Source organism: Lathamus discolor, chromosome 3, assembly GCF_037157495.1.
Source record: "Lathamus discolor isolate bLatDis1 chromosome 3, bLatDis1.hap1, whole genome shotgun sequence".
Taxonomy (NCBI): Eukaryota; Metazoa; Chordata; class Aves; order Psittaciformes; family Psittacidae; genus Lathamus; species Lathamus discolor.
In genome coordinates, this window is record NC_088886.1 from 107,791,232 (window position 1) to 107,814,801 (window position 23,570).

General features: G+C 39.9%; 1 long non-coding RNA gene across 1 annotated transcript in view; it reads left to right on the forward strand.

Moving 5' to 3' along the window:
* The window catches only part of LOC136010237 (uncharacterized), a 180,358-nt gene that overhangs the window by 124,678 nt on the left and 32,110 nt on the right, over positions 1-23,570 (forward strand). Inside the window, exons 4-6 of the long non-coding RNA XR_010610801.1 lie at positions 13,661-13,730; positions 16,070-16,166; positions 17,731-17,894. This is a non-coding gene — a long non-coding RNA (uncharacterized LOC136010237). The remainder of the gene's footprint in view (positions 1-13,660; positions 13,731-16,069; positions 16,167-17,730; positions 17,895-23,570) is intronic.

Sequence of the window (23,570 nt, forward strand, 5' to 3'; positions counted from 1 at the left end):
AAAATAAGGACTTGCCTGGCTGCAATTGGGAATTTGTAACACCCTATGTCTGCCCTACTTTTACCTTCTTTCCTTATGCCTCCACTTGTAGCCACTACCAGAGACCACCCTGGGCTCTTCAAAATAATGCCATTTATTGTCTGCTTTTATGTCCCACTTCTTTTAACAAATTACAGTAGTGATTTTTCCTCCTGCCTAAATTTTAAATGTTGAGTGCTCAAACCTCCTGTCACCTCATATCTTTCTGACCTCCAGCTTAATCTTAATAAGGAAAAGTTTTCATACTATGCGTTTTGAAAGCTCCCTGGACATTTTCCATGTCCCTGTAGTATAACTACTATTCAAAACACAGTGCTCCAGGGAAAGTGAGGCTTGGGTACTTAGGAATTTTGTTTGTAGTGTGATAAGCTTTAAGGAGGTACAGAGCAACTGCATTCCCTTTTAGAACTGAAATGCAATTTTGTAAGTGAATACTTGAACAACCATTCATAATTTCAACATACAGAAACATTGTGAAAAGTCAGAGAAAAACCAGGACCCTCTGAAAACAACTGTGGTCTGTTGTTGTGTTTATTGCAGGTATTTGTAGTATGAATGAAAAGGATGGTGGTGAGTTGCAATTAAAATACTTTTGCTAGATGTCAAAGTTCGAACAGAAAGTGGCTTATGGAAAAAATTAATTAAGTTCGAGATTGTATATTAAATGTTTTTGAAAAATACATACTGGGCCTTGAATATTTTAAGTATGCAATCAGGAAACTTAAACTCTACATTCATATGTTTCAAAACTGCAAATTCAACAGACTTTTCTTTGGATATTCAGAGTAATTAATTTTGTGTGAATTTGAAAGAACATATCTAAGAACTTACAAGTATTTCAAGAACAAGATTTAGCTCAATATATGAAGGCATAAGTTAGCTTGGATCTTACTGTTCTTTGCTTTATAACTTTTGGATTCTTGGAAACTCTTGTACTGGAAGTTGCGAATGCTCCATCCCTGGCATTGTTCAAGGCCAGGTTGGACAGAGCCTTGGGTGGCATGGTTTAGTGTGAGGTGTCCCTGCCCATGGCAAGGACGTTGGAACTGGATGATCTTAAGGTCCTTTCCACCTCTAACTATTCTATGATTCTATGATGTAATGTTTGATCTAATTTTTTGGCTTGATACTTCTAAAACCAAAGAGATATGACTGTTCAGCAATGATTGTTTTGGTTACGAAGAAAGTCAAGGTAGGTAATATAAAGCAAACCACCACACTGAAAGCATAGACAGCCTCAGAAAGAACTTAATGTAAGTGGTATAACAACCAATATTTTGTTAAAAAACAAAATCAACAAAACAAGCCCCAAGCAAATAGCAAAGTTACTGCAGTATACTCAGTTGCAGGCACAATACATTTGACAGAAAACAACTTTTTGAATCTTGTGATTCATAAGAAATAAGTCAAAAGACAGTTATTTGAAGTGGAAAATTTGGGGGGGGAGGGGAACCTGTCAAATTTACCTGCATGTTGCCATGCTAGTAGCACATGTGTGTAAGTAAGGTGTGAAATGCAAATGAAGTGGAAAAAAAAAAAAAGAGAGAAAAACTGTCTGGTGTATTTAAAAGAAGAAAACTTAGAAATAATGTGACTTGAAATTACTTGCAAATTCTAAGTTCTAGGATTAAATGTGCTCTAAACACAAATCCTTAAACCTTCAGGGATCTTATGATGCTAAGCATTACTTAAGAGAAAAATGCCCCGTAAAAGGTGTACATAAAAGGACAATCCTTGAATTAAAAAAAAATATCCATTAGTAAAAAGCAAATAGAAATTGATGTTAGAATTGCTACTAGCCAGTTTATGTTCTCCAGAGGAATGAGAAAACATTTTGAACAAATCTCAAGGTTGAAAATAACATTTATAATATAGCTCTATAACATAACTATTATTGCAAGTGTAGGATGTTAAAAACAGTAGCCTGTAATCAACAGCGAGTAACTGAGCAAAATGGAGTATTATTGTCTTGGTTGGACTATGAATTTTCAGAAGTTTTGGAAATACATCTTGATAACCACTGCCTCTCTCCAGAGTGTGAGAGAGTGTATTACAAACTGATATGTGTGGTTAGACCTATGACTATATGACCACTGGCTTCAAGCTGAATGCCTTCCTGTGTACATTGATGAATCACAGTGTAATTTGCTGTTATTCTTTTAATTATAGTGCTGGTCTTCCTTCACTAATTTCAAAGGTTTTTTTAATAGTTGCTTGTTTCTTTTTATTTGTGAGAATTTGACATTTACCAATTTTCTTATCAAGGCATCCTATTTCTAACACTTAAAGTTGTTGAAAACTGAAAGAAGAGAGCCCTTATGTCAGATATTTCCTGGAGGTCATTCTCACTTAGTACAAAACTATGAAAGAAAAAAGTTGCAAATGCTTTTTTAATACAATCAAATCCTGTAGTAGCACTGCACAGGAATCTAAAAGAAACTGATTTGTCTCTAAAACATTAATCTACTTTTAACATACAGCTTAGATACTGCTGTCACATTTTACAGCAGAAAAATCCTGAAGGATAATGTGAACGGAATCACAAATTGTTGAATGGCACTAATTTGATAATTGTACAGATGACATGTTAATTTAGAAAGATAGTCTGGAAGAACATGACTGAGAGAAATTGCAGTCTGTGTAAGGGTAGAATTGGAGGAGAACTGAGTAAGAAAACAATGCTTGGTTTAGCAATAATGCAATGAGAATGTTGGGAGCAAGCAGGCAATCTTTCGGAAGCTCAAGACTCTCCTGATCTTGGAACCATCTTTCCAGAGGAAGGGACAAGAGGGGCAACGAAAACTGCTGGAAAATGCACAGGCTGATGGAAAATGAAACTTTTGGTGCACTGGTGCTCCTCCTGGAGCTGGCTGTGCTGCTGCACGAGCTGGTTTTCCACCAGCTCACCTGGATTTCAGGCAGCCTCTGAGTCCCATGTCCCAGATCCCCATGTTTGCAGCTTGTGCTGAGCTGGAGCTCTAGCTCCTGTGGTTTCTGGCTCTGGTGCAAACTGCTGATGTGACAGTGGTTTCGTTTAGGAGGGAAATAGGAGATATGTGGGGTTTGTTCCAAGGCAGAGTGAAGCCAAGTATTCAATTGCTCTTTGAAATGCAATAGCTCTAGCCTGGAAATTGGAGATGAGTGGAACCCCCTTTGTTGTTTGGTACCATTCAGATTCAGCATTATGGCAGCCCTGCAAATAATTCAAGCCTTTAGCTATTGTCCAGCATGGGCCTAGTTTCAAGTTGGCACAGGGTAGCTTAAGGCAATTAAAGGTCTACAGTAGCCAGTCTGTCTGCCTGCCCCTTTTGTAAAGGCAAATGAAAGCAAAAAGCACCTGCTGTTTGGAGACCCTGAAGAGAAACAGGGGTGAAGTGACTCTGGTAGAGCTGGTGAAACAAAATGGGGAAAGCAAAAATTTCAGGGATTAGCAGTTTGCTAGCAGAGAGCCTGGATTTTGTTACCGTACAGGGGTTCAGGCCAACAGCAAATATGTCTTGTCACGGGAGAGCTGTACAGGTTGTGCAGAGCAGGAAAGCATAGTGTGAATTCAGGGACAGTCATTACCAAGGAAGGACCAAACACACTTGTTCTCCTTCCTTTTTGCCTCCAGTGACTTGAATGGTGTCTGTGCATCATAATCCTGCCAAAACTAATCCTGAAATACTTGATAGAAGTGACTTCAGAAAATTCAGATCTCTGTGGCTGTGCAGAGTAGTATGCAAACTGCTGCTTCAATAAGTTGTTTTAGAAAGGTTTTTTTGCAGAGACCTAAATTTTTCCCAATACAAACTACTATGGGAATAAAACTAAGGCAAGAGCTCTTCTCTTTAGGTCAAGTACTCCAAGAACTGGCAAGATGAGGAAATATATGTGAAATGAAAAGAGCAGCTGCAAAACTATTGCTTTGACTGAGTAGCAAGGTGTTAAAGTTTACGAGGAACAGTAAGCATTTACCAAGTAGGGAAATGACAGCACCCAGCTGCAATCATATGATAGCAAAAGAAGTGAGATTTAGCACTGTGCTAACACCAAACAGATAGTGCTAGAAAGAGGGAAGAAACCAAATGATGAAGATAAAAGAGCTGGTATACAGTCCCAGAAAGAGGAAAAGAGCCTGCTGCTTTGCTTGATACAACCAACACAGTTTCACTAGCTGCAAAAGAGGCTGAAATTAACCTGAGGTAGTGAAGAATAAAAATAGTCTTGGAAGTTAACAGGTCACTGCTCAATTATAGGAAGCAACTGTGTGACCATTAAAATAACAAGTCAGAGGACTGAGAGCAGATGAGCAAAATGTGGAGATGGATGAAGGGTATTTGAGAGCAAATAATGGGGAAATTCTGGTGGTTCTCGGTTTGAATAAAAGTAATGACTTTAGCTAACACAAAGCACTCAACAGAAGGTAAATGCATGGCTCAATTAAAGGCTGTGTTAGATAAAAGTGACCTCTAATGGGGAATATAAAAAAGCCCGATGGCCTTAAAGATAGTGTACACGCAGGCTGTAATGCGAACATTTATTCTGATGTCAGAGGGCTAATGGATGCAATATTTTAAGAGGAAACTTCAGAAGTTTTATGAGAACTAGAGAAAAGTTGAGTTGCCCCAGGTTATGCCCATGTGTGTGATCTTGGCATCACTGCTGCTCTGTCATGTCTTGGGGTTCCTCCCAAAGCTGCTCACCTCTGCGGGGCAGAGTGTCTTCAACAGCTGGGTCAGGCCTTTCATGGTCTGACTAATTACTCTGCAATAGGCAGATTGGATGGCTACAGCTGGTGCTCTGGTTGTGAGGAATACAGTGGTGCTTCGGTGCAGTGCAGTAGCTTTGCCGTCAGGAATTGAAGCAATACTGACAGAAATGAGCAACAAAACAGTTTAGTTTTTAAAGCATTAGTGATAAAGGAAAACAATTCTGCTGCAATCATGCTGCCAAAAAAAGGAAAACAGGTAAAAAAAGAAAAACCTGCAAAGTATGTGTGGGAATATTTACCCACTAAATGGTGGATGAGCAAAATACTGGAAAACTATTCACAGTTTTAAAATTTGGGCAATTAAAATCCAGCCACAATTTTCCTATAGGGAAGAGAGAATGGGAATAAAACCAGAGGTGTTCAAAACTTGATAGGAATATCTCTGGTCCTTTGGAGTTCCTAAATCTGCATTGCGGTAGTGTTTCATGGTGTCACACTTCTGGGGCAACACGGCTTTCTAATGTTAGACGAACCTTCTTTTCTATTTTATTTTATTTTATTTTATTTTATAACTCAGGATTGGTCCTACCTGAACTCCAACATACCGCTCAGTCTGTAAATAAAAAACAAAACAAAACCTGACCCCCCAGACTGCAAAACAACAAACACCAAAACACACACAACAGGTAGGAAAGCAGGGTAATGAGGGGGTGGGGAGGGAGAGAAGAACAGGTTAGGGTTTGAGTGTTTTCTCAATTTAATTTTAATTTTTAATTGCAAGTGTGTCTTATGGATGGCACACCAGAACTGACATGAGGCTTCTGCAATAAGGGTTGAATTTCTGGCAGATGGCCCTCTGCGTCTCTAATAAGAGACACAAAATCAGAGCCAATAAAAAATAATTGGAAGAGAAAAATCCTGAGAATGAAATGTCAAATAGCACTGGAAATGTTAACACAGGAGGGAAAATTATTAGTAAATATATAGGTGAGACTAAAACCTCTCCCTTTATGAGTGGACAAGGGCAATTGCAGGTGAAGGGCAGATACCCTCACATTAAGTATCTAATTGGGATTATTTATCACTGCTTATTAGAAGGGTTGGACATCTCAATCATATATTAAAATAGCAGGGTTTCTGCATAAGGAGATTCTGCTAAATAAATAGGCAAATAGATAAATAAATTTGATGATAGATTAGGAGCTTTAAGAGCCGTAGGACATAAAACCCACCAATTCTTGCCTTGAAAAAAGCAGTGCTGAGCCTGGCTATGCTGCATTATTGCATCCCAGATCATGAAATGCCAACAGCATTTGCGCACTCATATTACTTGTTATAGAACAATTAGCCTTGATAGTGGCAGAGGAAAATGGTTCCAGTTGTGTGGGGATGATGGAGGGGCAGTGGCGAGAGGCTGTATTGCGTGTCGCTGTCTGGCTGCAGAGGCACAGCATGCACAGGTTTGTGCTCTCCAGCTGTCTGACAGAATTTGCACCTAAAAAAGAATGCAATACCCATTTTGGGTAAAATGAGCCAAGTTTGCCAAGGCTTGTTATAGAAATCATTGGAAACGGCTCAGCTCATGTTTATTGTTGTGGATTAGGACTTGTGCTGAGTTTGTGGTTTAGTGGTTGATATTATTTCTGTGAGAATTGGCAGTAACCGCTTAAATCTAATACTGATGCAGACTTAGCTGTTTTCTTTCATATCTTTGTTATATGGTGCAGGGGCAAGCAGAGACTTGCGGTTTGTATAGGAGTCCAGATACAAGGAGAAATGGTTGTGAACAGGTGTGCAGAGCAAGAATTTGTTGAAGCATAGGCGCAGGAACGGTGGCAGCCACAGGTCAGATTCAAAATTGCTCATAAGAATTTAACTTGTTTTTGACTTGTAAATGTATGAAATGCTTCTCTATTATCTTGGCAGGTCTTGACTGTGGTGGAATGGAACCTCCATTCCATTAATGCGCATGATGTAAGCACCTGTTCAGACGTTTCTTGTCCTGTAGGTAGTTTTGTAGCTAAAATTCAGATTCAGGAATTGGCTGCCTGGCAGCAATCCATTATTGTGGAGCTAAGCACCTTGGAAACCATGCAGCTGTCACTGCAAGACTGTTATTTAAATATTTAGAAACAATATGACTGTGGAAATTTGTAGCCTGAGCATGACTGAGCAACCTTTATGGCTTTTTAATGAGCCAGTCCAAACAAGGTGTGGTGGAAGGCTGAAATGGAGCAAACAAAATGCCGCCTTTGAGCTGCTGATTATCTCCACTTAGGTGTCTGTGTCCCACCTTGCACCTGTGTCAGTAGTTTGTCATCCAGGGCAGAAAGGTTTAGAAGCATCAGAGGTTGCAGCGGGAAGTGCGATAGAGGAAATTCAGCTATATTGACTATTTAAAGTCCCCAGCCATGACATCTGCTACATGGCATTTTCTGGATACAGCAAAGCTGATAGAAAAGAAGAGGCAGATACTGGAGAATTGGTTCATTAAATGCATTTCCATGTCTAACTGGCTTCTGTGTGCTAGAGAAGCAAAGTGAATTAAGCAGGCATAAAGGTAAAATACAAACGCAAATAGGATTAAAGTTCTATTGAATACATGAGAGTAAAAGGTTTAGATCAGAACACATTTTTTGTCACCACTTAAAAGAAATTTCCAAACAGACTGGTGGCTCTGGGGGTGGGAAGGAGCTTGGGGAATATTTCACCTTTAGGAGCAGGTCTGCAGTGGTGGGGGAGTGGGGGTGTTTCTTGGCTTTTGTGCCTGCAGGACAGTGTTCACCAGTGACTGTTTTAGCTGTGTCTGTGCCTAGCAGTGAATCCATGGATATTAGCAGGTCACAGAGGGGCTGTCCTCTGTGAATTTGGTATGCCTTGGGAAGTCTTCCCTGTCTACTTGGATACAGATTCAGTCTGCTAGCACAGGTAGTGAAGACAGTGTGCCCTTCTACTCTGTCCATTCCTTACAGGGGAGATGAAATGTATCCACCCAACAAGCTGTTTCTCCTCTTAACATGACAGCTTATTTATGGGTTATTAACGCCTGGTGTTATGGTGGAAACTCACTTCTTCTTTCACCCATGCAAATCATGAAATAGTGCACTCGCATCAGAGGCCTAGCAATTGGTTAAATTAATGTGCTTACTATTTGCATAACAGGGCTGGCATCCAGGCTGATGACAAGATGGTACTTGTATAAGATGGTACAAGTACCACAATGCCAGCAGAGATGCATGTGTGTTGCTTTCTGCAAGGCACATGGGGGGTATTTCTCTATAGGAATATCTTCTGTGGTAGTCCAATATTTCCAAGGTAGTGCTGGGTTCAAGGTCCAGTACAAATAATCTGAAAGTAGTATGGATGTAGCTGGACTGGATCAGGGAGAAAAAGAAATAATGTACAGTTTGTGTTCCCCCACCTGGCAGCATTTCCCAGATCCTCAAGGGCAAAGACTGGAAATTTAATTCTATAATGGAGGCTTGTAGAGCAGGAATGTTACGTATGCTGCTTTTCTTCTGTCTATTGCATTGCTGTAGTGGTGCTCCACAGTGACAGTTTGCCAGCACTCTATTTGGAATAGATGTTTTGTGCTTGTGACACCTTGATCCCTTTAATTAATAAATGCTTGTAACTCAGTCTCATGAATCTTCCTTATTTTGGCAGGCATCTGCATGCAACCAAAATGATTTATTAAGGAAACTGAAAGGATGAACAGGGCCCATTTAAAAATTTGTAATGCAGGAATAGATAAATTGAGTGTAATGTGCTGTGCATGTTTAAGTGTGCAGAATCTTAGAAAAAACAAAACATTGAAAAATAAAGAAAATAACCCCAGAGCCCAGGGAAGAAGGAGTCTCAGAATGAGGTCCCTTCTTCAGGAGGAATATTCTCGAAGTGTGTAGGAAGGGAGAGCTGCATGGTGGTAGATGGCTATGTACACTGGCTGGGTAGAGACTTTGGCAGTGCCTGCAAGATGTGGAGGAGAAGTGCCTGAGGAGCTCGGGCTTGCCATGGCTGAGCAGCGCATGCAGCTACCTCTTATGATTTGCTGGCCACCAAGATTGGTGGGTGGTCCTGACCATTCTCTTCAGGGAACTATTTGTCCTTTCTAATACACCCTGTGAAATGGGCACATAATGATTAGAACTGTACAAGGGCAGCGGCCTAAATAAATGATATCAACACAAATATGCCCACTTTCATAGGCTTAATTTGTAATAGGTTTGTACTTTATCATTTACATTTAGAAGGCACATAAAAAGCTTCACATAATTACTACTTTGTGTGTAGGATTTGAAGATTTATATCTATTGCTCAAATGATAAACCGCAAGGTCTTAACTTGAGCCATAGAGTTCTAGGATTTAATTCCCTGTGGGAAATCATGTGTTACTTACTATGTTTTCAAGAAAGCAATTGTAAAAAATTAAGCAAAAAGAAAAACAAAGGATTAGATAAAGATTCTTTGAGGTTTGTGAGAAAAGTCTTTTCCAGGTGATATACAGAATAAAGACGTGGGGAGTCAACCCTTTACAGTGTATGGATTATCTCTGTAGTGATATTGGCTTTTGCCATTTATTCAACAGTAACTTTTGGTATGGAAAAAACATCAAATAATCTGGATTCACTTTTAATATTAGATGGAAGATGGCTGAATTTCTCTACTAAAATTTACCTACATGAGAATATAATAATGTATTATATACTTGGCATAACATAGTTCAAACATTAATTTCCTTCCCTTAGACATTTGTGATGTGAAGAACACGTTTCAGTTGCCTAAATAGGCACTCTGATGATAGGCTGGGGGCTGCCATGCCTGTCTTCCTTCTGCTGCTACCTGCAGACAGCAGTCTCCTGAGGGGCTCCTGTAGGTCCCACCTGCAGGAACAGTTTTCTCATCTTGTTTGCCAGGCTGTGTCAATGTTAGCTTAGAGTGCAGGAAATAGCACTAAGTGCCATATGTGTTGGGTACTTGAAAGAAAAAGGTGATTGGCTTTTAAGGGAGATGTGAAAAATCACAATCATTGGCATTTTGAAATGATCAGCCTTTGAATAACACTTGAGATGAAGGCAGAAGTTCCAAATGATATAATTTTTGAGTATTTCAGCATCTAAATACATGTGGGCATGAGCCATTACGCAAAGTTTTAAACAATATTTTCCATTTGATTACTTGCTGGTTTATGTACAGTTCATCTCGAGTTTCTGGGGTGAACTTTTTTATTTGGCATTCAGGATGCAAAACCAGGGGTGATTGGAGGTTTTGCAATCAAAGCTGTGTTTCTGCCTTGTAATGGAGTTGTTTTCTTTGACCAGAAATATACCTGTGGTAAATTGTTTCCACATATATGGCTGCAAAATATTAAATATTAAACAGGTAAATAATTTTCCTTTTCTCTGAGTATATTTAGAAACATTCATTATGCAGATGAAAAATACACATCCATTTAACTGGAGCTGTTTGGGATTTGAAATATCCAAACCCCTGTAGTATTTTAATGTTCACTGTTCATTGCTTTACAGAGTAAATAAAAAAAGACCTTTGTTCTTATACAAACACGAATAAAATCCTTCACATCAGCATGACGTTTGCTTGAACAAAAGAGCAATATTAGGCATTGGAATAATATTTTGCAGCAGTTACATGAAAAATGAACTTCATATCTGTTATTGCACAAAACCCAGAAGGAAATACTTGTCCAGTAGGAAACATCGCTCAATTTGGTTTACATCAGGTATTTTTTTTTTTTGCACATATACAGCTCAGGAGGAAAGATAGGGAATAATCTGAGTGGTCAGAGAATCACTTTCTTCAGTGCTGCAGTCCAGAGATATTTTTAGCGCTGCAAAATTGACCAGGTTCACCAGGAGCAAATATGAGCATGTGTTTCCCATTCAGAGAATTAACTCATGGGACTGTGCCAAAGCTTTGGTTACAGGCTGGCTGGATGAATGATTTGATCTTGTGTTTTTAGATCATTTCTTCTTCCTTCCTTCTCAGTAACAGGATGTTTGTGTAGAAAGGAAAATTTAATATTGAATGCAGGCATTAGGAAAGAATTTCACCTTCAGAAAAAATGGTTATTGATTTTTCTGGTAGTTCATATGTAAATACATTTGCTATTCAAGGTCATTGGCTGCATGCTGTGTAACAATCAGCCTTTTTTTACCAACTTTTCGTAAGACACTAAACCTAGTCAAATGTTTGTACTGCTTTGTTTGAAGATATAATGCCAGTTCTTTTTAAATTATATAACATGGAAGACTCCATGTTCTCCTACTTTAACAGCCACACTGTTCTTATATAAAAGGAAAGCATAGGTCATGTTTGTGAGAATGAAGACCTTGGGCCCACTGTAGGGGAGTATCTGGTTTGAGACCAATTTAAAAATCTGAACGTGCACAAGTCCATGGGACCTGGTGGAATCCATCCACGGGTCCTGAAGGAGCTGGCGAATGAAGTTGCTAAGCCACTGGCCATCATATTTGAAAAATCATGGCAGTCAGGAGAAGTTCCAGATGACTGGAAAAAGGGAAATATAACCCCCATTTTCAAAAAGGGGAAAATGGAAGACCCAGGGAATTACAGACCAGTCAGTCTCACCTCTGTGCCTGGCAAAATCTTGGAGCACATTCTCCTGGATGGCATGCTAAGGCACATGAAAAACAACAAGGTGCTTGGTGACAGCCAGCATGGCTTCACTAAGGGGAAATCCTGCCTGACCAATTTGGTGGCCTTCTATGATGGGGCTATGGAACTGATGGACAGGGGTACAGCAGTTGATGTCATCTACCTGGACTTGTGCAAAGCGTTCAACACTGTCCCACATGACATCCTTGTCTCTAAATTGGAGAGACATCAATTTGATGGATGAACCACTCAGTGGATAAAGAACTGGCTGGATGGCCACACACTAAGAGTTGTGGTCAATGGCTCAATGTCTGGCTGGGGACCAGTAACAAGTGGTGTCCCTCAGGGGTCAGTGTTGGGACCGGTCTTGTTCAACATCTTCATCGCTGTCATGGACAGTGGGATTGAGTGCACCCTCAGCAAGTTTGCCGATGACACCAAGCTGTGTGGTCTGGTTGATACGCTGAAGGGAAGGGATGCCATACAGAGAGATCTTGAGACACTTGTGAGGTGGGCTGATGCCAACCTTATGAAGTTTAACCATGACAAGCGCAAGGTCCTACACCTGGGTCGGAGCAATCCCAGGCACAGCTACAGGTTGGGCAGAGAAGAGATTCAGAGCAGCCCTGCGGAGAAGGACTTGGGGGTGTTGGTTGATGAGAAAATGAACATGAGCCGGCTTCAGTGTGTGCTCACAGCCCAGAAAGCCAACTGTATCCTGGGCTGCATCAAAAGGAGCGTGACCAGCAGATCGAAGGAGGTGATCTTGCTCCTTTACTCTGCTCTCATGAGACCTCACTTGGAGTATTGTGTGCAGTTCTGGTGTCCTGAACATAAAAAGGACATGGAACTGTTGGAACAAGTCCAGAGGAGGGCCACGAGGATGATCAGGGGACTGGAGCACCTCCCGTATGAAGACAGGCTGAGGAAGTTGTGGCTGTTCAGCCTGGAGAAGGGTGTGTGGAGACCTCAGAGCAGCCTTTCAGTACCTGAAGGGGGTCTATAAGGATACTGGGCAGGGACTTTTCATCAGGGACTGTAGTGACAGGACAAGGGGTAATGGGTTAAAACTTAAACAGGGGAAGTTTAGATTGGATATAAGGAGGAAGTTCTCTATTGTAAGGGTAGGGAGGCACTGGAATGGGTTGCCCAGGAAAGTTGTGAATGCTCCATCCCTGGCAGTGTTCAAGGCCAGGTTGGATGAAGCCTTGGGTGACATGGTTTAGTGTGAGGTGTCCCTGCCCATGGCAGGGGGGTCGGAACTAGATGATCTTAAGGTCCTTTCCAACCCTAACTATTCTGTGATTCTATGATTCTATGTTTAAAGAACAATGCATTGAAAAATAGTCAGTGATATTTTGATTAAGTGCTGCTTCAGCTTTGACAGCCAGGTGGAAACAGATTTGATTTGGAAACATATTTGATTTGTAATCACAGGACAAATGCTGTAGTTGAATGTTTATTGGCTGGAGCTGAAGGCTGGATGCTCTCTCCTCTCCTGGGAGGTGTGGCAGCTTTTATTCATGCCTTAGTGCTCACTGATGAAAGGATGGAAACGTACCACTGCCTTCTGGTATTTCAGTCTCTCGGTTTGTCTCTGTCACATCTAGAGTTACTTAATTTGTTATTGCAATTCCCAAATATGTATAAAAGGAGATGAGTGATTAAATCATTGATGTGGGTGGCTGCGATATGACCAGGGTCTAAACCTCATGAAATTAGTGGAGCATCTCCTGTGAACTGTGATAGTCTGAATTGTACCTTTGGGGAACAGTGGGAGGAAAACCTTACTTGAGGAGATAGAGAAATCTCATTTTGCCACCAAGCTCTTCCCCTCCATAAGCACTGCTGGGGTCCCTCTGTGAAAGATCATGCTGAGGGATAAAAGCATAACCTGCTCCAAGCATGTATGCTTTGTGATGCTAGAGATGGTTGATTTTTCATGCTGCAGATAGCCCTGTACCACTCACACATACGCTTCAAGTGCAGATGTACTTTAAGCACATTAGTGATCCAAAGAACTTTTTGCCACTGTATGGTGGATTTAAACTAAATGAATGTTTATTCTTCGTACTTATCAGTGTGTAGGAGGATGGGATTAAGCTGCATAATGAACTAAGAAGCAGCATTTCTACTTTCTTTTTAGCTGGTCCCAGTGTGTGACTGAAGATTTGAAAAATGTCTCTTGGTCAGTGAACTTCCAACACAGATTAGGTTTTCAGTGAGAACTGGCACACTTTGGTGTGTTTGAAAAGTGATTTTTTTGTTCTTGTTTTTGTTTTTTTTTTTTAGGTAACGAAGTTATATCAAGACATAAATGCTGCATTTCTTTCAACTCTCTTCTACCAACAGGGAACATAGGGTGAGTTTTGTTCTTATTGGAACCAATCAGTAACCAATGCTGATTTTGAAATGAGCAAGAATCAGCAGGTTGCAGGCAGAAACAAATGTGCATTAAAAAAAAAAGTCTCCTGTATGGAACATAATTTTGTTCAAGTCTGTGAAATTTTAGTAATTACATTTTCATCATTTACAAATGTAAATGTGCACATTTAGAGTTCAGTCTTGCTATGAGTTTTGCCAGTAGCAACTTGCCACTGGTTTTCTGGCACTGATAAAAGCATACTTGAATGTTCAGTATCTATAAAACAAGGTAATTGAATTAATGCGTTTGAAATGGATCTTATGTAAAACATAACTGAAAGACATGTTTATATTAATTTAAAGAATATTCACATTAAAAAATTGCCTTGTAAAGCAATTTAGTTCAATTGTCTGGAGACAATTGTTAGCTAAATTAGTATAACTCCTGAGAAAACACAAGAACAATTGCATTAGTTCAGATTTATGCTTGTCTATCTGAGACCAAGATTTGTCTGAAGGTGGATAAAATGTTCCGCATTACTGTAACAGTAACATTGCAGAAATATTAAAGCGCGAGGGTGAATACCGTGTAATTCAGCAATTCAGAATACAAGAGGGATGAAATAGGTTTGTTCTAGAAATCATAGTTCAGAATTTCCTGGGCTTTGTGCACAGGAATCATCAGCCATATATATTCAGTAATGTATGCTACTTCTGTTTATAATAAAGGGTATAGTCCTGTTCATCAGGTCTTATTCATGACTATTACAATCACAAAATGTTAAGTACCTATAGGTCAGCATCTCAGTATAACTTTTCCAGTAATGCTTTTTGATTTACATTCTCTTTTAGTGTATTTTGACTTGAATTGTAAGAGCTTGTAAGAAAGGTACCAGGGTCTGAAAGGTGTCTTTTTTTTTTTTTAATCTTCAGAGCTGCTGCAGCCCACGCAGCTGCATTATAAAACTGCGCAGTTGCCAGCAGACGCAAAATGCCAATGTTACTAGGAAAGTGTCACTTGCTCCCAGGTGAGGGCTTTGCAGCTTTTGGAGCTAGACTCTGAAGCCTTCATCACAGCTACCTAGAGAAGGGTCAGTACTGGCACGATCTGGCTGTGGTGTCTGCAACGTTTCATTTACGTCATACCATTTATGCATGTCTTGGCTTTTAGACAGGCATCAGAGAACTTTTTATTTTCAGCTCACAGGACCAAACCTGCCCCCAGACAGACACAGGGGCAGCTAGACCTGAAAGCTGTGCAGTATTCCTTCCTTCTGTCTTACACAACAGTTCCCATCCAAGGTGAATCATGTGAGACAGTGTTGTCGTTTAAACCCTGTCAGCAAGTCAGCCATGCAGTCCACTCCCCTCACCCCACCCTTTCTTCCCCCTGCTCCCAGACGGATGGGGAGGAGAATCAAAAGAATGTAACCCCCACAGGTTGAGATAAGAACAGTCCAGTAACTAAGGTATAACACAAAACACTACTGCTACTACCAGTAATAATAATGATAAGGGAAATAACAGGGGAAGAGAATACAATACCACCTGCCAATACTCAGCCTGATCAAGCAGTGAACCAGCCCTTCCGTGTAACTCTCAGTTTACATCCTGGGCATGACGTGCTGTGGTATGGAATACCTCTTTGGCTAGTTTGGGTCAGGTGTCCTGTCTCTGCTTCCTCCCAGCTTCCCCTCCTCTCTGGCAGAGCATGAGACTCAGAAAGTCCTTGGTCAGACTAAACATTTGAGAAGTAACCAAAAACATCGGTGTTATCAGCACTGTTCCCAGGCTGAAGGTCGAAACACAGCGCTGCACCAGCTACTAAGAAGGAGAAAAAGACTGCTACTGCTGAACCCAGAACAGGCTTAAAATTTATTTTTCACTCATTTCAGTTTTGGTTTGAACCTTGTAACTATTATCATGGCTAAAATGGGGCAAATGCCCCTTGCTGTCAGCTTCAGCTAAATATGACGTACGATAATATTGGCATAAAAATCATGACAATCTCTTTTATCTCTAGTATTCTAAAACCATTGTAAAATGCACAAACTGTCATTAAGCCTTTATTATAAGCATCTTAATGGTAGCCAAGCTATCAAAACATTTTTGAGGGGATGCCAATGGATGACTTGTTACTGGTGGAGCTGGACTTGCAAAGGACTCTTGCAGGTGGAAGCTGCTGTGAGGCAGCCCCAAAGCAGTCTGGTGGAGCTGGACTTGTAAAGGACTCTTGCAGGTGGAAGTTGCTGTAAGGCAGCCCCTAAGCAGTGCTGATCAAGTAGTTGCTGAATGAAAAAAAAACTATACCCAATAGTCTGTTTGTCTTCAATTCAGAGCAAAGAATAAAACATTCTGGAAGCTGGAAGAACAGGGCAGTTAAAAGCACCACCAGTTCTGAATCCCTCTGGAAACTGTGCTTCATCTTCTGTCTGTAAGTGCTGTGTGTCTGTTAGTGCTGTGTGCTAGCAAGAAGGGAGATGGTTGGAAGTAATCTCACATCTTACAGTTGTTGATATTTTGGTTTTTCTTTTTTTTTACTGTTTTCTGTTAACTCAGAGACAATAATTATGAAAGTACCGTACAGACATTTGAGGGGAGCTACAGTCTAAATAAGAATTAAAAAACAGAGAAATGCTTTTATGTGATAAATATGAAAAGGGAAAATCGGCAGCCTTTGCAACTCATGTAAGACTGGAAACACAGTCTTGCAATATAAGGAGAACTAAGTATTTGATAAAAGGCTGTGAGATGCTCAGAGAAGGACTATGGGGGATCAAAAAGTTAACCTTCAGCAGACCAATGAGAGTCTACCAAGGTATAGGTACACAGCAATGAAGCTGATGGTGGGTAGTGGTTTGAATTTGTGAAGGTGGCAGCAAATCCAAAATACCCCAGGAAGAGCCATTAGGTAGGATGGTAGGTAAAGCTCAAAAGTTGTCGAAACCTAGAAGATAATTCCAAAGGTAAATGGATTAAAAAAGGCCCCTGCCATTCTGCCAATATAATAATGGGTATTAGTAAAAACACAAAGACAGCAGTTTGGACAGAAGAGATGATGGGAGCCCCATTAGCTTGGAGGAATTCTTCAGAGGAGCAGGAGACATTGGTGCAGCAGAAGATGAATAGACTATTCTGCCTGAAAGCTAATGCTTTTGCTTTAGTGCAGAGTACAAATCAAAGTATTGTCAGAAAGAGGGATATTATCACTGTGAGAAAAGCTGGAAGCAGTAAAAAGTAAACAGATGAGATTCAAGGCTTTCAGCAATGAGCTGATCTCCACTTCATGGGTATTTCTACAAAAGACTTCATAACATAACATCTGAAAAGGTGCAGTATTTAATTGTACCTGGATGGCGGAATGGGGAACCAACCCAAAAATTAATTAGAGAAGTGCCAGTCTTATCCAAAATCCCATTCACTGGGGAAGCAGGGAGTGAATGCAAGGGTGGCACAGCTTGTGGCATGCTGCAAAACACAGAGGTGCTCCCAGAAAAAGAGAAAACAGAGGCAGTGAGACTTCTGCAGGTTAACTGTTTCTGGCACACTGATGTTAGTCTATGTTTTTGTGCACAGAAATGGATAATGCACAGAAATAGCTAATGCAACTGTACTGTGTTTTGATCACATCCAGGCCTTAGACTGCCTTGCAGAGGGTGAACTAGAGGAAAAATGTATGCGTTTTGCAATATTACAAAGTTGTTTGCACTTCTCCCCTTTGTTGTAAAGTGGTACTGCACATGCATTTTTGGTAGAAAAAATACTTGAGCTTAACGCTGGAAAATTAAACCTTCTATTAAAATATTTTTTTAACTTGATAGTTATTAGGTCTTCATGTATGAGATCAGTCTGTTGTGAGTTTTTTTTTTTTTTTAATATCTCTAGTATTAGTTGCTTTGGTTTTTTTTTTGGGGGGGGTGTGTCTGACAAACAAAAGGTACACTAGCTTCTCAGTCTTATTGCTAATGGGATGAATTTTGCTATCTTAATACCTACAGATAACAACGACTGCAACTTTTCCTTGCCTACACCTTCCTCTTCAAAATCTATCTTAAAATGAAGAAAGGAGGATGAAGATAAACTTTATGAAATAAAGTCAATATGAGAACATCTTTAAAGAACTGAAAGGAGAATCAAGCATCAGTCTTCTGGCAGGTTAAAGGTCAGTTTTCCTCTGAAACAAATCACTAACTAAAAGGGGAACAAGAGGGCTCTAAAAGCTCAATGTAGGCAAGAGCAGGAGAATTCTTCTGTATGGCCAATGTATTCACACATTTTTAACAAGAGAGTCATATGACCTTCTATCATGTTAATGTTTCTTGTTAAAGTCCTGATAGGAAAATTTAAAAACTGAAATTAAAAGTAACTACATAATAACCTGAAATTTGCTGACAAAACAGGAGGTAATAACAGAGCATCACACCTTTCAGGCATGCTCTGTGTCAGTACCAGGACTGAAATTATTAATGTATGAAAAAATTTACATGTTCTGCCAGATGATTTAATACAGTTTGATATTCGCAAACTGAGAATAAAAGAGATGCCTAAGTGCATTGTCAGTTCCTTGACTCCACATTTTGGAGGATAAAACTGGAAGTGAGCCTGGGTGGGTGTATCTTGGACTAATTCCAGCACCTTGGGTGTGTGGGGTGTATCTTGCTGTCATATACACCCAGTGTACACAGCTGGGGAGGAAGTGAGAGGAACAGCAAAGAGCTGCCCATGCTCTGTACAATGTGTGTTTGGGAGCAGGAGTGCTTAGGGAGTAGTTCAAGTGGTGGGATATTGCTGAGGAAAGTTTGCTTTGTCTAATATGCACTCCATGAATTTGACTCTACCAAGACCGCATAACCCCACTTAGACTAGCTTTACAAAGTCTTAGGCCACTAATGTGTCGTCAAGAGTCCAGAAGGAAAAGGGCTTATGCCAAAGCTACTCCTACCTCACTAGGCTGGGCTTACTTACATTCAGAAAGCTACATTTGGAGGCGATGTGCAAGGGTGAGAAAGTGAAGCAGGATTATAAAGTAGATTACAAATGGTAATTCAGGTAAATTTTTTCAACTAAATGCTGAGGGCACCTGCAAGAGCATAATCAGAATGGGCCATTTGTAGTGATTTTTTACAAAATTGCTTTGCGTAGTTACATGTAAGTGAAAAGAATTTGATTTTCATTCCCTTCCTGATTTGCTTATTGCACTACAGCCTGTAGCATATGTCTTATTCTCTCTCAAGTGTTTTTATGGCCCTAATTACCATGTTGGAAGTCGAGAAGTGTTACTGTTTGGGGAGAAAGAAATGTCTCCAGAGGGAGTCTATCCCACTGTAAGTGCGCTGTGTAAGATAGTGTGAATCACCCACATTAATTGAGGTTTACCTCTCTCTTAGACTATAAAAAGAACTGGATGAGTAGCTTAGACTAGGACTTAATTATGTGATGGCTGTAGTTGGATGGAATGAAGTCTACAAAGGCAAACTAAGGTTGTTTGCTGTAGGCAAAATTGTTCTGCACCAGCAAGCTCTAACAGACTATGGTCACTTGACCAATATGAGGAGAAAAAGGGCACGGGAAAGTGCAGTGGTGGGAAGAGAAATGGTAACAGTAATGGTCATTTTACAGACTTCCTGGTTTGCCTCTGCCATATTACCAAGTCCAGTGTTTTGTGGGGAGGCTGATGTGTCTTATCCTGTCTGTGAGCACTGACTGGGTTTACAACATGGTGGTGAAAAATTGCTAGATGGGGAAAAAGACTTTTGGTCTGAACCAATTCAGAAACAGATTTAATCTCTCTGAGATTTATGTTGCTTTTTTCTTCTTCTCTCTCTTTTTTTTTTTTTTTTTTTCTGTGGTTAGGGTTTGTTTGGATTGCAGATTATCTGCCTTGCTGAGGCTTTTAAGTAAATCTCAAGAGTGCTGTTGTTGAGGGGTCAGTTCCCTGCAGACCTACCTAAACCAGATAAGGACCTCTGATATTTAAAGCACAGGCGTAAGGAATGATGAATGTAGGAATCTGCACCCTGTGTCTGGTAAAGCTGTTGATCAAGAGATATAATTACTTTTATTCAGATAATACTGGGATGATCTGGTTTGGGGCCACTTCCTCCATTGGGAAGCCACGAAAAGCTGTTACTGAAATACATGGTTAAATGATCCTTTCTCCTCTCTTTTAGGGTTATAAAATATTGCATGATAGATTAGGCAAAGTCACTAAATTTTCAAAAGATAAGAAGAAATTATGTAAATTACATACTTTACTTTTTGAGATAAGTCATCCAGTAATGAACACTTAAATTCAGATGCCATAAGCAGCATTGACACATGAGAAAAGACAGCTTTGTAGGCCTCCCCTCTGTGCATTACATTTGTAAAATTAATTTATTGTCATTTCCCCCATATATTTTTCTTACAAACCACAAGAACGTAAGGAGCCAAAGGAGCAGCATCAATGAAAGTAAAATCAGGACACCTAGGTACAAATAGAAATAAAACATGTAACAATGATAAAAATATTTAAAAGATTAATTTTATCATTTGCTGAATATTTTAGGTCAATTTTTGTCTTTACCAAAGCAGCATTAATAAGCAAGTCTACAGCAGAGCCATGATTAAAGGGGGGTAGTGTTCAACTAATAGGCTTTCAAATGTGCTTCCTGTCCGCATTGTGCTTTTTTGTTCAGGGAACATACATCTGAGGGCCTTGCCTGCTAAGGGGCAAGAAGAGGTGTTTCTGAAGCACAGAACTTAGCTGAACACAGAACTGGCATGTAGTGACAGGATAAAATTACTACCTCTTGTGGCAGGAGTCCTCCCTCATATGTCAGGACTGCAATTTAAGGAGAATTAAAAAAAAAAAAAAAAGAAAAAAAAAAAAAAAGAAGGTACAATTTCCCATCTCCTCCCTTTAATTTTTTTACACACATTCGGAGGAGGGTGGTAGGGGGGAAGGAACCGCCATAATTAAATAGCAAAAGAGCCTTTCATCCCAACCCTGTCAGGAAGTGGGAGTGCTAGAAATCTACCGCAGTTTTTTATATTAAAGGGAGCTGGGTACGTTTTTACCAGGTCATAGATAAGCATGAAAATCTGTGGTGCTTTACTTTGAACTTTGAAAATTTAGCTGGCAGTATTGATGAAAGCCATAAAACAGCATATGAAACCCCATAACCTTTAATAAAGACATGGATCTCTACAAAATGAATTACCACATGCAGATCTTCAGGGACTCATTCTCTCATGTTTGTCTCCTATTTCAAATCGGCTCCTTACTTATATAAGGCCAAGTCTTGGAGTTCATATAAGAACTTAGATAAAAAAATAACTGGTCAGTTTTTCTTTAGCAACTCCTGTGGCCGTTGGATGAGCTTCTTATTTGGTTTTTTTTCTTAATTAAGAAAAATTGTACGTGTACATAACTAAGATGTACATTCCAAGTTAATCTGTGTAACTTCTGAATAAAACCTAGTGAGACTGTTAGTAGTGTCATTAATGTGATGCACAAATTTCAGTACTTCCTTTGATCAAAATTTTATGATCTTTATGATCTTTATGATTGAATGTTAGTAGAATGTTTGACAAATCTGATTTTAATTTTGGAGTTGCAATGAAATTTCAAATTTGGATGCATTTTACATGGCTTAAAGTTTTGAAATGATTATTTTAAAACCTCTAGAATAATTCCTTAAATCAGCATAAATATCTTTGCCAGATATATTCCCAATTTGAAATAACTAGCTCAGACTGCAGAAGTCCAAATGACAGCTGACAATGAATTGCTCCTATATAGCGTGTTACTTCTGAGTTTTTTTATAATTGTAATAGTTTATGCTCAAAGGTATAGTTTAACTTTCTGCTAATCCTTCTGATTTAATCAGTATAATAGTCATTCAGTAAAGAAAGTTAATCAATCAGAAATAATTAGTAGTGACAGTAGAAAGAAAATGGTACATCAGATTTTTGGGGACTCTGTCTGAAAGACTCAGTGGAATCTTATCTAGTGCAAACACCTAAGACTATCAAGTACTAAGATAACCTCAATAACTGCGTTCTAGTAAATCATCTTTAAAGATTTTGTAATGAACAGTAGGAATGGGCTGAAGTTCCTATGTTGGCAGCAAGCAGCAAAAGATAACCTGCCTTTCAGGAAGATGTTTGTGTCACCTGATGGTGATTTTTCTGTTCTTAAACAGGGGGAGAAGGAAGCAAGGGCAAGAAGCAGGTTTTTGAGTGAAGAGAAATGCAATCTCCTGTTCACCATGTACTTATTTTAGAAGTTTGTTAGGACGGACGCTAAGGCTGAGTGTTGTAATCCTTGGACAAGAAGAGTGTACACCTGTCTTATAGGATCTGGCACTGCTATTCACAGTTGTCCTGTCCTGCATTGGTTTTTATTCCAAGTTTTTCTGCTCCTGAATTTACAAATTCATCCCATTCAGTATCTGCTTTCTGAAGTCCCACTAGCTCACTGTCTAGACTCCAGTCACAATCCCAGAAAAGCAGTAGGTGCTTCTGACATATGCTCAGCCGTTTCCCAGAAGACTGACAGATGCTTCTGTGGTGCTGCAGGTCTCATGAAAAATACTCTGCACAAAGGACTGAGGAGCTATGAAGATCTTGGAGTTGAAAGATATTAAAGACAGCAAAAAGCCAATCCACGTATTGACTCTAACCTTTCTCTCTCTCTCAGCATATAAACCAGATAAAGAATTAGTTAGTTGCAACTAGGAGCAAGCACTTTCATGTATTTGTGGCTTATTGATTATTTTTTCACTAGTCCTGGTTCCTGAAAGATCAGATGGTAATAGTAAAGCAGGGCAATAGGCAATTTATACACGCTGAGGTGGCAAAACAGTTCTCTATAAGAAACAGGTGTGAAATTCTGTTCCAGAGGGAGGTGAGGGGACCAGGCCATGTTTCTTATTGTTGTTGTATCTGGCATTTACAATTGCTAGTATTAGCATACTAGTAATTGTAATTACTAGTTGGTAGCTTGCATTGTATAGTACCCTAAGAGCTTTGGGTGGAGACCACATGCACACTGCTGTCAAAACACAGAGCAAAAAGCTGATTCTTGCCCCTGGATCCTGGATTCCGGAACAAGAAGCAAACAACTCAGTGGAGAAAATGATGAAAAACTCTTAGTACTGGTTACTGGGCTTCACATGGGGGGGGGGGGGGTGAGCAGCAGAACCAGGAGAGGATCGGTATTCAGTGCTGATACTACTTTAAGATTATGGTGGATAGAGCTACTTGGTTAACATAGGTCACAAACCCCACCATGTTTGTGTGTGCAAAGACTTCAGGCAGAGGAAAAAAGACTTCAGGCAGAGGAAAAGAGGGAAATAGTAGAAGGGCCTGGCTGTCTTGCAGGATGAGCTACAAGAGCAGCAAGAAAAGAGAAATGATTCACCTTGAGAGGTCTGTATGATCTCCTGAGCTGGTATTAGTTCTGGTGAGTCTGATAAAATGCAAGTTCCCTCATGCCTTATCCTTCAGCTGCAGGAAGGAGGAAGAAATAGTATTCTGCTTTTCATCCGTCTTCCTACTCATCTCTTCTGAAGAGGACTGTACATTGCTACCCAAGTTGCTGGCCTCTAAAAGGGCTGTATTTAAAAGGTTTGTTTATCTGCACAGAGTCTCAAGGAGGGAATCCTAACTCCAGCTATTCACTGGATATTTTTTCTGCCTTCTGTAGCTTCTTACATTTGTTTTTCAGCCAATGCAGATAATATTTATTCCTTGTGGAAATGCAATTGCAAGTGTCCAGAAATTACAACTAAAACTACAGTATAATGAAGTATATAAACCCAGTGCTTATGTTGAAATAATTCTTGGCCTTCAG